This window comes from Pan paniscus, chromosome 14, assembly GCF_029289425.2.
Source record: "Pan paniscus chromosome 14, NHGRI_mPanPan1-v2.0_pri, whole genome shotgun sequence".
In the NCBI taxonomy this organism is placed as follows: domain Eukaryota; kingdom Metazoa; phylum Chordata; class Mammalia; order Primates; family Hominidae; genus Pan; species Pan paniscus.
This window is the reverse complement of record NC_073263.2, coordinates 37659079-37672782: the sequence shown is the minus strand read 5'-3', so window position 1 is coordinate 37672782 and position 13704 is coordinate 37659079. Positions and strand designations below refer to the sequence as shown.

General features: G+C 35.1%; 1 long non-coding RNA gene across 3 annotated transcripts in view; it reads left to right on the top strand.

Annotated features, from left to right (window-relative positions):
• LOC134728831 (uncharacterized) overlaps positions 1–13704 on the top strand; it is a 305274-nt gene that overhangs the window by 212483 nt on the left and 79087 nt on the right. For all 3 annotated transcript variants that reach the window (XR_010109668.1, XR_010109666.1, XR_010109667.1), the window contains exon 3: positions 4170–4270. This is a non-coding gene — a long non-coding RNA (uncharacterized LOC134728831). The remainder of the gene's footprint in view (positions 1–4169; positions 4271–13704) is intronic.

Sequence of the window (13704 nt, the reverse complement as noted above, 5' to 3'; positions counted from 1 at the left end):
GGGATTCTTTGATGATTATACATTTAGAAAGAAGAAAAAAAAAGAAGGCGCTCACACATAAATACAAATTTAAGAGTTGCATGAAACTGTAACAGTGCCAAGAAGGCTAATAAAAACTAATCTGAGCCTTGGAAAATATGTGAGGAACAATAAAAAGAACACTTTTACTAGGTTCAAAAACAGGAAGAGGAACAAGGAAGAGAGAGTTCCATTCCTTGCAACAGATGGTATAATGTTAACAGAACAACTTAACTGCTGTTTTGCTTTTGTCCTATTCATGCAGGGAGTTTGTCTCACTGAAACTGTTAAAGGAAGATAAGATGCTGTTTAAGTCCCAATGTAGCTGAGGAAGTAACGAGAGAGCTCTCAATGCCAGCACCTCCACCTCAGAGATCTCCAGGCCAAACGCCCCAGTACAGAAGGAAAGAACGGCTAGAATCCAGTTTGGCAATTGCTGAAAACCATGAAGAATAAGATAGGTGACTAGGATCCATGGAAATAATTCACTTTTTTAAAAAAGGTAAAACACATGTGTGAGAACTTGATGTCAGCTACTTAGATTGTTTCAGAGTTGCCCTTGGAAAAGAGTAAAGCACATACTAGGGGCCAGTATGAATATTCAACATAGTGTTGGAAGTTCTGGCCAGGGCAATTAGGCAGGAGAAGGAAATAAAGGGCATTCAATTAGGAAAAGAAGAAATCAAATTGTCCCTGTTTGCAGATGACATGATTGTATATTTAGAAAACCCCATTGTCTCAGCCCAAAATCTCCTTAAGCTGATAAGCAACTTCAGCAAAGTCTCAGGATACAAAATCAATGCACAAAAATCACAAGCATTCTTATACACCAAGAGCAGACAAACAGAGAGCCAAATCATGAGTGAACTCCCATTCACAATTGCTTCAAAGAGAATAAAATACCTAGGAATCCAACTTACAAGGGACGTGAAGGACCTCTTCAAGGAGAACTATAAACCACTGCTCAATGAAATCAAAGAGGATACAAACAAATGGAAGAACATTCCATGCTCATGGGTAGGAAGAATCAATATCATGAAAATGGCCATACTGCCCAAGGTAATTTATAGATTCAATGCTATCCCCATCAAGCTACCAATGACTTTCTTCACAGAATTGGAAAAAACTACTTTAAAGTTCATATGGAACCAAAAAAGAGCCCACATCACCAAGTCAATCCTAAGCCAAAAGAACAAAGCTGGAGGCATCACGCTACCTGTCTTCAAACTATACTACAAGGCTACAGTAACCAAAACAGCATGGTACGGGTACCAAAACAGAGATATAGATCAATGGAACAGAACAGAGCCCTCAGAAATAACACCGCATATCTACAACTATCTGATCTTTGACAAACCTGAGAAAAACAAGCAACGGGGAAAGGATTCCCTATTTAATAAATGGTGCTGGGAAAACTGGCTAGCCATATGTAGAAAGCTGAAACTGGATCCCTTCCTTACACCTTATACAAAAATCAATTCAAGATGGATTACAGACTTAAACGTTAGACCTAAAACCATAAAAACCCTAGAAGAAAACCTAGGCATTACCATTCAGGACATAGGCATGGTCAAGGACTTCATGTCTAAAACACCAAAAGCAATGCAACAAAAGCCAAACTTGACAAATGGGATCTCATTAAACTAAAGAGCTTCTGCACAGCAAAAGAAACTACCATCAGAGTGAACAGGCAACCTACAAAATGGGAGAAAATTTTCACAACCTACTCATCTGACAAAGGGCTAATATCCAGAATCTACAATGAACTCAAACAAATTTACAAGAAAAAAACAAACAACCCCATCAAAAAGTGGGCGAAGGACATGAACAGACACTTCTCAAAAGAAGACATTTATGCAGCCAAAAAACACATGAAAAAATGCTCACCCTCACTGGCCATCAGAGAAATGCAAATCAAAACCACAATGAGATACCATCTCACACCAGTTAGAATGGCGATCATTAAAAAGTCAGGAAACAACAGGTGCTGGAGAGGATGTGGAGAAATAGGAACACTTTTACACTGTTGGTGGGACTGTAAACTAGTTCAACCATTGTGGAAGTCAGTGTGATGATTCCTCAGGGATCTAGAAGTAGAAATACCATTTGACCCAGCCATCCCATTACTGGGTATATACCCAAAGGACTGTAAATCATGCTGCTATAAAGACACATGCACACGTATGTTTATTGTGGCACTATTCACAATAGCAAAGACTTGGAACCAACCCAAATGTCCAACAATGATAGACTGGATTAAGAAAATGTGGCACATATACACCATGGAATACTATGCAGCCATAAAAAATGATGATTTCATGTCCTTTGCAGGTACACGGATGAAATTGGAAATCATCATTCTCAGGAAACTATCGTAAGGACAAAAAACCAAACACGGAAATTGAACAATGAGAACACATAGACACAGGAAGGGGAACATCACACTCTGGGGACCGTTGTGGGGTGGGGGGAGGGGGGAGGGATAGCATTGGGAGATATACCTAATGCTAATTGACGAGTTAATGGGTGCAGCACACCAGCATGGCACATGTATACATAAGTAACTAACCTGCACATTGTGCACATGTACCCTAAAACTTAAAGTATAATAATAATAAATAAATAAATAAATAAAATAAAAGCAGAACAAAAGATAGCCCATATGTGTGAAAAAAATAAAAAAAATTTAAAAAGGCAAAAAAAAAGCAAACTATGGTATAGAGTATAACTTCCTTTTTCTCAATAAAATAGGGGAATGCAACTTTTTTACTATACATCACCTTCTGGAAAAGCATCTTTCATGCTGCATATTTATGAGATTCATCCTTGTTTTTTCACTTATCAGTGGCTCATTCCTTTTTATTACTGAGTCATATTTCAGTGTGAATGCACCACAGTTTATTGCTCTCTGTGTAGACACTTGGACAGTTTTCAGTTTTTCATTACAAAGAATAAAGCTTTCATGAATATTCTTATTACAAACTTTTTTTGTGCATAGTTTTCCAATTTTCTTGAGTAAATTCCTAGGCAGGAAACTCCTTGGTTACAGTGAAAATATTTGGTGTATATGATTTTATATATCAAATGTAAAATCCCAGGCCTCTTCTTCAAAGTGAAGGAAAATATTGTATGGTACATTCCCACACACCATACATTAGAGTTCCCCTGACCCCATGTTCTTGCTAGTGTTTGGTTTTTCCAATTTTTAAAGTTTTAGCCATTCAGGTGTGTGTAGTATAGGTATTGATTGCAAAAATCCATATTAAAATGTCTTAAAACATCACCGACATATAGTCATAGAACAATCTGGTGAATAATAAATGATTGAATAATTGTTTTCTGGGAATCAATGCATCGCCTTTGAGTCTCTTAGTCCGTCAATCAACTGCATGACCATGCAAGTTAGGCAAGTTATGCAGTCTCGGTTTCCTTTTTGGTGAAATAGCTTAGTAATAGATCTGTCTCATAGGTTTGTACTAAAGATGGAATGAAAATACCTATAAGTGAATTAAAAAGGTTAGAGTCTTAAAAAGTTCAATTTGAGTCTCAGGGACCCCTTTAGTACACACTGCCTTAAATTGGAGTGGGTTCTTCAGCAGCAAACAGTTGGTAAGTATTTCTCTGGAGACATTTATTGTATGCTACCCCAGAATTCCAGAAGACCCTGTACTTAACTTTATATTAATCAGCATTTTTATTATTGCCTGAATGAAAATAGAAGTAACGTTAATGAAATCTCTAAATCTGATAGGAGAGTTAATGTTTGGTGTCAGAATTTAGTTGTAAAATCTTTAAAGATTAAAATATGCCATAATCTAATAGAAATAATTATTTTTTAAAAGCAAGCAAACAAAAATTCACTGGACTTACAGGGTCTTGCTACACTTAAAAAATAATTGTAAAGAAAAAATTGGTTGATTATAGCATTACAACCCTAAGTACAGAAAAAAATAATATCTGTAACTGTGTTTATAGCATTATATATTCATATTTTAACATAGTATTGTGTTTACTTTTGTTAATCATGTTTTAAGGAGGATCTTGAAACAAAATGTATGTTCAAAAGAGAATAAGATGCAGTTATCTTTTAATTTGAGAAACAGTTGATGAGATTTAGTAGAAGATGGTGACATTGATGTTTTGTCTTTTAGGCCAAAAGATAAAAACAAGCAAGAAAGCAAACAAATAAAAGTAACAACAAAATTTAAGAACCCCTTGCATGGAAGGATGCTTATTTCCTCTGGACTGAAAGGTATGACTTATATCTAAAGTATGTACATTTGGGGGAAGGTGATTTTAGCTAAATGTAGGAGACATTGAACTTTCTTTTCCTTCTCTCCTAGAATCCCATTTCTTTTGATTTTAGGGCACTTGCCAAATTCTGTTGTAATGTTGACTTTACTGTCTGTCAACCTGAGTGTGAGCTACTTGAGACCATAGCGTTGAACCTTGAAGGAGTCATGGGCACTGGCACCCCACACAGTTGAAAATTTGTGTATCACTTTTGATTCCCCCCAGGCTTAACTAATAGACTACTGTTGACTGGAAGTCTAATCAATAACACGAACAGTCAATTAACATATATTTAGTTATTGTATTATATGTAGTATAACTGTATTCTCACAGTGAAGTAGGCTAGAGAAAAAGTGTTGTTAAGAAAATCATAAGAAAGAGGAAATATATTTACTATTCATTAAGTGGAAAAGGAGTACCACAAAAGGTCTTTATTCTTATCCTCTTCACATTGAGTAGGTTGAGGAGGAGGAGAAAGGGGAGAGGTTGGTCTTGCTGTCTCAGGGGTGACAGAGGAAAAAGAGGTGGAGGAGGTAGAAGAAGAGGCAGGAGAGATAGGCACACTAGGTGTAACTTTTATTGAACAAAATCTGACTATAAGTGGATCCACACAGTTCAAACCCATGTTGTTCAAGAGTCAGCTATATTTTATTGTCTTGTTAATCCTTCACAATTATCACAGAGCCAGGTACACATACTTGAGAGATGTGTGTTAAATTGAGTATAATAGATTATTTAATAAATAAAGACATCCAAGAACATGACTAGATGCATTTGCAAGGATATTGCCCCGAGATCCTGCAATTATCACAACTATGAAGGCAAATAATGTAGATAATTTAGAAGTAATTTATTTTTGTTTTAGTTGGGAGTTCTAGAAGATCTCTAAAGCCCAGTCTTCATGTCAGTTCCATGAAGAATCATGAATCAGATGCAATAAGTTTGTTTCATTATGAATTCTTCATATGTGGATAAATTTTTATGGATTCATTAGAATTAAAAAAAAACTCATGCACACACACACACAAAACAAACAAAAAGCAAAACAACTAAGAATATCAGTAGTACCTCTTGAAGTAAGGCCAGAATCTATGACTAACTTGGCACATGAAGTATTTAATATCCTGGAAGTGATATTAGATTTTACTGGGGTGTGAATCACTCATTTTGTTTTTCTAGAATGTCAGTTTCTGCTATTTTTCTGAAAACCATATGTCATTATGAAAAGAACCATACTTCAAGTTTAAGGTGCTTTCAGTACTGAATATGATTCAGTATTGTTAACTTTTTGTGATTTAAAACCATAATATTCATCTCCATTACTTAAAAACATTTTGTTTGAGTATGAATAGAGATATTAAATGAGGCTCACCAAGATCCCATTTAATACTGGCAGAAATTTTCGCTGTGACATTTTGCAGATAAGAGCTTGTGATTCAAGAGACAAAAGGAATTTTTAGCTTTTTCACTTTAATTCTGGCTGGCATATTCTAACCCCTTTTATTTTCTAATGTCAGTTTTCTGAAATATATAAATGGATCCTCTATATATTGAAAATTATGCACTAGTTTTCATTGGTATAATTTCAGATTACATGTATGTGACTTCTATTATTTTATTTAAGTGTTCTTTCTTTTCTGTTGTTTTTGCCACAGTTTATGTTTTTCACTTAGAGATTTGTGTCACTGTTTTAAATATTTATATTTTCAACAAAGATATCTTATGAATAAATTAATCAAGTGATTGATAACACCAACACCAATTGTTCCCACATACTAAAAATACTTCTAATAAAAATTATTTCAAAAATAAATATGAGTTACTTACAAAAAGAAAGAAATTTTTTATGGAATCTAAAGATATTGAGTTTTTTTAAATGAAGACAATTGGAAGTCCTAGCCAGAGCAATCAGGCCGGAGAAAGAAATAAAAGGCATCCAAATAGGAAATGAAGGATCAAACTATCTCTCATCACTGATGATACGATTGTATACCTAGAAAAGCCTAAAGACTCCACCCAAAGGCTCCTAAAGCTGATAAATGACTTCAGTGAAGTTTCAGGATACAAAATCAGTGTACAAAAATCAATAGCATTTCTCTACACCAATGATGTTCAAGCCAAGAGCCAATTCAAGAATGCAATCTCATTCACAATAGCTGCACACATGAAAATAAACCTAGGAATACAGCTAATCAAGGAAGTGAAAGATTTCTACAAGGAGAATTATGAAACACTGTTAAAAGAAATCAGAGACAACACAAATGAAAAAACATTCCATGCTTATGGACTAGAAGAATCACTGTTGTTAAAATGGCCTTACTGCCCAAAGTAATCTACAGATTCAGTGCTATTCCTATCAAAGTACCAATAATATTTTTCACAGAATTAGAAAAAAAATTCTAAAATTCATATAGAATGAAAAAAGAGCTCAAACAGCCAAAGGAGTCCTAAGCAAAAAGAGCAAAGCTGGAGGCATCACATTACCTGAATACAACACCATAAGGCTACAGTAGCCAAAACGGTATGATACTGATACAAAAACAGACACATAGACCAATGAAGCAGAATAGAGAACAAGAAATAAAGCTGCACCTCTACAGCCATCTAGTCTTCAACAAAGTTGACAAAAATATGCAATGGAGAAAGGAATTTCTATTCAATAAAATGGTGCTGGGATAGCTGGTTAGCCATGTACAGAAAAATGAAACTGGACCCATACCCTTCAACATATAAAAAATTAATTCGAGGTGGAATAAATAATTAAATGTAAGATTTCAAACTATAAGAATCCTAGAGGAATGCCTGGGAAACACCATTTTGGTTACCAACCTTGGGAAAGAACTTATAACTAAGTCCTCAAAAGCAATTGCAACAAAAACAAAAATTGACCAGTGAGACCTAATTAAACGAAAGCACTTCTGCACAGTGAAAGAAGCTAACAACAGAGTAAACGAACAACCTACAGATTTGGAGAAAATATTTGCAAAGCTATGCACCTAACAAAGGTCTAATATCTAGAATCTATAAAGAACTTAAACAATGGAACAACCAAAACACAAATAACCTCATTAAAAATGGGCAAAGGATATAAATAGATACTACTCAAAAGAAGACATACATATGGCCAACAAATATATGAAGAAATGCTCAACATCACTAATCATCAGAGAAATTCATATTTTAAAAAATGAGATAGTATCTCACATCAATTACACCAATTAGAATGGCTATTATTTAAAAGCCAAAAAATAACAAATGTTCATGAGGCTGTGGAGAAAAGGAACACTTATATACTACTGGCGTGTATTTAAATTAGTTCAGCCAATTTGCCATTCTGTGTCTTTTAATTTAGCCCATAACAGAACCAAAGACAAAAACCACATGATTATCTCAATAGATGCAGAAAAGGCCTTTGACAAAATTCAACTGCCCTTCATTCTAAAAACTCTCAATAAATTAGGTATTGATGGGACGTATCTCAAAATAATAAGAGCTATTTGTGACAAACCCATAGCCAATATCATACTGAATGGGCAAAAACTGGAAGCATTCCCTTTGAAAACTGGCACAAGACAGGGATGCCCTCTCTCACCACTCCTATTCAACATAGTGTTGGAAATTCTGACCAGGGCAATCATGCAGGAGAAAGAAATACACGGTATTCAATTAGGAAAAGAGGAAGTCAAATTGTCCCTGTTTGCAGATGACATGATTGTATATTTAGAAAACCCCATTGTCTCAGCCCAAAATCTCCTTAAGCTGATAAGCAACTTCAGCAAAGTCTCAGGACACAAAATCAATGTGCAAAAATCACAAGCATTCCTATACACCAATAACAGACAAACAGAGAGCCAAATCATGAGTGAACTCCCATTCACAATTGCTTCAAAGAGAATAAAATACCTAGGAATCCAACTTACAAGGGATGTGAAGGACCTCTTCAAGGAGAACTACAAACCACTGCTGAACGAAATAAGAGAGGACACAAACAAATGGAAGAACATTTCATGCTCATGGATAGGAAGAATCAATATCATGAAAATGGCCATACTGCCCAAGGTAATTTATAGATTCAATGCCATCCCCATCAAGCTACCAATGACTTTCTTCACAGAATTGGAAAAAACTACTTGAAAGTTCATATGGAACCAAAAAAGAGCCCTCATTGCCAAGACAGTTCTAAGCCAAAAGAACAAAGCTGGAGGTATCACGCTGCCTGACTTCAAACTATACTACAAGGCTACAGTAATCAAAACAGCACGGTGCTGGTACCAAAACAGATATAGACCAATGGAACAGAACAGAGCCCTCAGAAATAATACCACACATCTACAACCATCTGATCTTTGACAAGCCTGACAAAAACAAGAAATGGGGAAAGAATTCCCTATTTAATAAATGGTGCTGGGAAAACTGGCTAGCCATATGTAGAAAGCTGAAACTGGATTCCTTCCTTACACCTTATACAAAAATTAATTCAAGATGGATTAAAGACTTAAATGTTAGACCTAAAACCATAAAAACCCTAGAAGAAAACCTAGGCAATACCATTCAGGACATAGGCATGGTCAAGGACTTCATGTCTAAAACACCAAAAACAATGGCAACAAAAGCCAAAATTGACAAATGTGATCTAATTAAACTAAAGAGCTTCTGCACAGCAAAAGAAACTACCATCAGAGTGAACAGGCAACCTACAAAATGGGAGAAAATTTTTGCAATCTACCCATCTGACAAAGGGCTAATATTCAGAATGTACAAAGAACTTAAACAAATTTACAAGAAAAAATCAACCCCATCAAAAAGTGGGCAAAGGATATGAACAGACACTTCTCAAAAGAAGACATTTATGCAGCCAACAGATATATGAAAAAATGCTCATCATCAGTGGCCATCAGAGAAATGCAAATCAAAACCGCAATGAGATACCATCTCACACCAGTTAGAATGGCGATCATTAAAAAGTCAGGAAACAACAGGTGCTGGAGAAATAGGAACACTTTTACTCTGTTGGTGGGACTGTAAACTAGTTCAACCATTGTGGAAGACAGTGTGGCGATTCCTCAAAGATCTAGAACTAGAAATACCATTTGACCCAGCCATCCCATTACGGGGTGTATACCCAAAGGATTATAAATCATGCTGCTATAAAGACACATGCACACGTATGTTTATTGTGGCACTATTCACAATAGCAAAGACTTGGAACCAACCCAAATGTCCATCAATGATAGACTGGATTAAGAAAATGTGGCACATACACACCATGGAATACTATGCAGCCATAAAAAAGGATGAGTTCATGTCGTTTGTAGGGACATGGATGAGGCTGGACACCATCATTCTGAGCAAACTATCGCAAGGACAGAAAACCAAACACCGCATATTCTCACTCATAGGTGGGAACTGAACAATGAGAACACTTGGACATAGGAAGGGGAACATCACACATTGGGGTCTGTCGTGGGGTGGGGGGAGTGGTGATGGATAGCATTAGGAGATATACCTAATGTAAATGACGAGTTAATGGGTGCAGCACACCAACATGGCACATGTATTTATATGTAACAAACCTGCACATTGTAAACATGTACCCTAGAAGTTAAAGTATGAAAATAAATAAATAAAATAAATTAGATCAGCCACTGTGGAAAGCAGTTTGGAGATTTCTCAAAGAAATTTAAACTACCATTCAACCTAGCAATGCCATTGCTAGTATATATCCAAAAGAAAATAAATTGTTCTACCAAAAGACACATGCACACATATGTTCATTGCAGTACTATTCAAAATAGCATAGACATGGAATTAACCTAGGTTCCCATCAACAGTGGATTCAATAAATAAAATGTGATACATAATACATCATGGGATACCATGCAGCCATAAAAGGGAATCAAATCATGCTCATTGCAGCAATATGGATGCGGCGGGATTCCATTATCCTAAGCAAATTAATGCAGGAAGAGAAAACCAAATACCACATGTTCTCACTTATAAGTGGGAGCTAAACATTGGGCACTCATTATATAAAGATGGCAACAATAAACACTGGGAAGTACTAGACGGGGTCAAGGATTGAGAAACTAACTATTGGATATTATGCTCACTACCTGGGTGATGGGATCATTTGTATGTCAAACCTCAGTCCCACACAACATACCCATGTAACAAATCTGCACATGTACCTCCAAATCTAAAATAAAAATCAAAATTGTAAAAAAAAACAAAGACAATTATTGTTTTGCTTTGAAGAGTTGATTTATAAGTAATTTTTTTTTTTTTTTTTTTTGATACGGAGTCTCGCTCTTTCGCCCAGGCCGGAGTGCAGTGGCGCTATCTCGGCTCACTGCAAGCTCCTCCTCCTGGGTTCACGCCCTTCTCCTGCCTCAGCCTCCCGAGTAGCTGGGATTGCAGGCGCCCGCCACCATGCCCGGCTAATCTTTTATATTTTTAGTAGAGACAGGGTTTCAACGTGTTAGCCAGGATGGTCTCGATCTCCTGACCTCGTGATCCACCTGCCTAGGCCTCCGGAAGTGCTGGGATTACAGGCGTGAGCCACTGTGCCCGGCCGATTTATAAGTAATTTTAAAATCAGAAAAAAAACAGCAGGTAGAAAAGAGCAACATTATTTTAAGTTCAAAAAATTAAAAATGCAGAAGAGATAAAGCAGTATCTCATACCAAAAGTAAAGATTATATCATTGAAATGTAATAAGACCATGCCTTACAAGTATTTCAGGAGCAAGAAGAATCTGGGGTCCAGACTGTCTAGCTAGCAGCAGATGGGAGACTTACACCCACTTCAACCTGGGCATAACTTTTTCTCTGCTGTGCATTTAGCAAAATATAAACCTTTATTTGCTACCTCAAAGGCTTTTTTCTTATAAGGTCTGGTATGCATTTCAGATTTTTTTTGGGGGGGGCAATATTAGGTGTGTTACTCAGGAGGATTTACGGTGGTCAGTTTCCCAGAATGTCTGGTCCTAAATTTTAAAATGTGTAAAAAAAAAAAATTACTGTAACTCACACTAGGGAGAACAGATATCCCGTTTGCCAGGAAATTCTGGTTTATACCTTGTGTTCAAGCACAATTATTAATAACTGCTGCATTTCACTTCCAACTGTGTCCCAGCTGAATGAAAATCCATCATCACCCCATTTACAGATTACCAGTTGGGTTTTAATTAAGCCATTACCAACCAATCTGTAGCTCGGAGCTCCACTCCTCAAAGAGTAGTACTTGGACTAATCTAACACCCTGAGCATTCCATGGTAGCTTGTTAGAATTGCAGGCCTCACTCCAGATTTACTGAGTCAGAATATGCATTTTAATAATATCCCCAGGTGATTCACACATATAATAAAATTTAAGAAACACTAACCTATAAAAACAGATCAACTTAACATTTGTTTTAGGACAGTTCGTTCTTTGAAAAAGAGTATAAACACCTATACACAAAATATCAAGCAAAACAAAGAAAGTTGAATAAAGCAAAGGAAAAAAAAGTCAATCTTTTTTCCCATTCTCATTTGCAATTAGATTGCTTTGTTCATTTTCCATTAGATTGTTAATTAACATAGCATTTTAAGAACTTTTATCTTTATACATTTAGTTTTTAAATTTTTATGTTATTTAACATTGCATCTATCAAAAATATAACCAAAACTTATGTATATAGTTTAAACAGACAACTATGAAGCTAATATCTGTTTTTACCCTAGTCAAGGCTAGAAAGAGAATATGATTAGCATTTATGATGTACCCCAAGTTCCCTCCAAATGTTTCTATCTTTAATGTAGCTGCTATCCAAACTTGAAAAAATTATTTTCTCATTTTTCTTCATAGTTTTAACATATGTATATGGATTCCCAAATTATACAACTTAATTTGCCATTTTAAAATTTATATGAATGAGATAACACTGCTCGTATGTAGGATTTTATTGTTTTTGTTTATTCAACGTTATGTTTGTGAAATTGACACAAGGTGCTATAAGTGATTATGATGTATTATTTTATTGCAATATAATTTTCTATTATATGAAAATGTAAAAGCTAATGCATTTATTCTATTATTTATAGATTTGTGGGTCATTTTTCTGTTTTCGTTTAGTGACTAAAAACAAATAAGCATTCTATACATGTATGAAAGTGCAATATAGATCCAGGAATTAAATCGTTAGTTTATAGTGTATGTGTGTCCTTAGCTTTATTAAGTAATGACAATCTATTCTTCAGAGTGTTTATAAAAATTTACACTCCCACCATTAGCGTTCTTATGTTTATTTCCATGCTTGCCAATTTTGCTAATAATCGGACTTTTAAATTTTTATCAGTCTATCAGATGTGTTTTAAATTCTCATAACCATGAAAAATTAGGCATGTTGATGGTGTTTTCTTTGGAGGTTTGAGCATCTGAATATTCTTTTGTAAGCCAAATAGTCATGTTAGTTTAGTTATCTTGTCTTTTCACTTTCTTCAGGGTATGTGTGATGATCATAAATCTCTCCTTTTGATGTAGATGAATTTATTATTATTTTTCTTTTATATTAGCATTTATTCTATGTTGTTTAAGAAAACTTTCCCTATTTTGAAATCACAAATCTATTTTATTATATTTATTTTTTATAAATCTTTACAGTTTTGCCTTCTAGATTTCAGTCTTCAAGCCACAGCAATTATTTTTAATATAGAATCATGTATGGATCTTCAATTTTCTTAATACTACTTATTTGGTGTATGTTGCTCAACTTTTCATATCAAATATCAAAATATGAATCAATATGTTTGGGTCTATTACATTTCATTAGATATTTGCCTGTATTGTTGGTAATGCTAAACTTTCTTTGTTACTATAAATATATAAAGTAAACACTGTAATGATTTATGAACCAAACTGATTTGATGGAGTTGAAAAACTCACTGTAAGAATTTCATAATACAATCAGAAGTATCAATAGCAGAATAGACCAAGCTGAGGAAAGAATCTCAGAGCTCAAATACCAGTTCTTTGAATCAACTCAGTGAGACAAAAATAATGAAAAGAGAATTTTAAAAAGTGAACAAAACCTCTGAGAAATAGGGGATTATGTAAAGAGACCAAACATATGATACATTGATATCCCTGAAAGAGAAGGAGAGAGGGCAAGCAACTTAGAAAACATACTTTAGAATATTGTCCAGGAAAACTTCTCCAACCTCACTACACAGGTCAACATTCAAATTCAAGAAATTCAGAGAATCCCAGTGAGATAATACAAGATGACCATCCCCAAGACACATAATCATCACATTCTCCAAGGTCAATGTGAAAGAAAAAGTATTAAAGAAAGACAGCTAGAAAGAAGGGTGGGTCACCTATGTAGAGAACCCCATCAGGCTAATAGGAAAC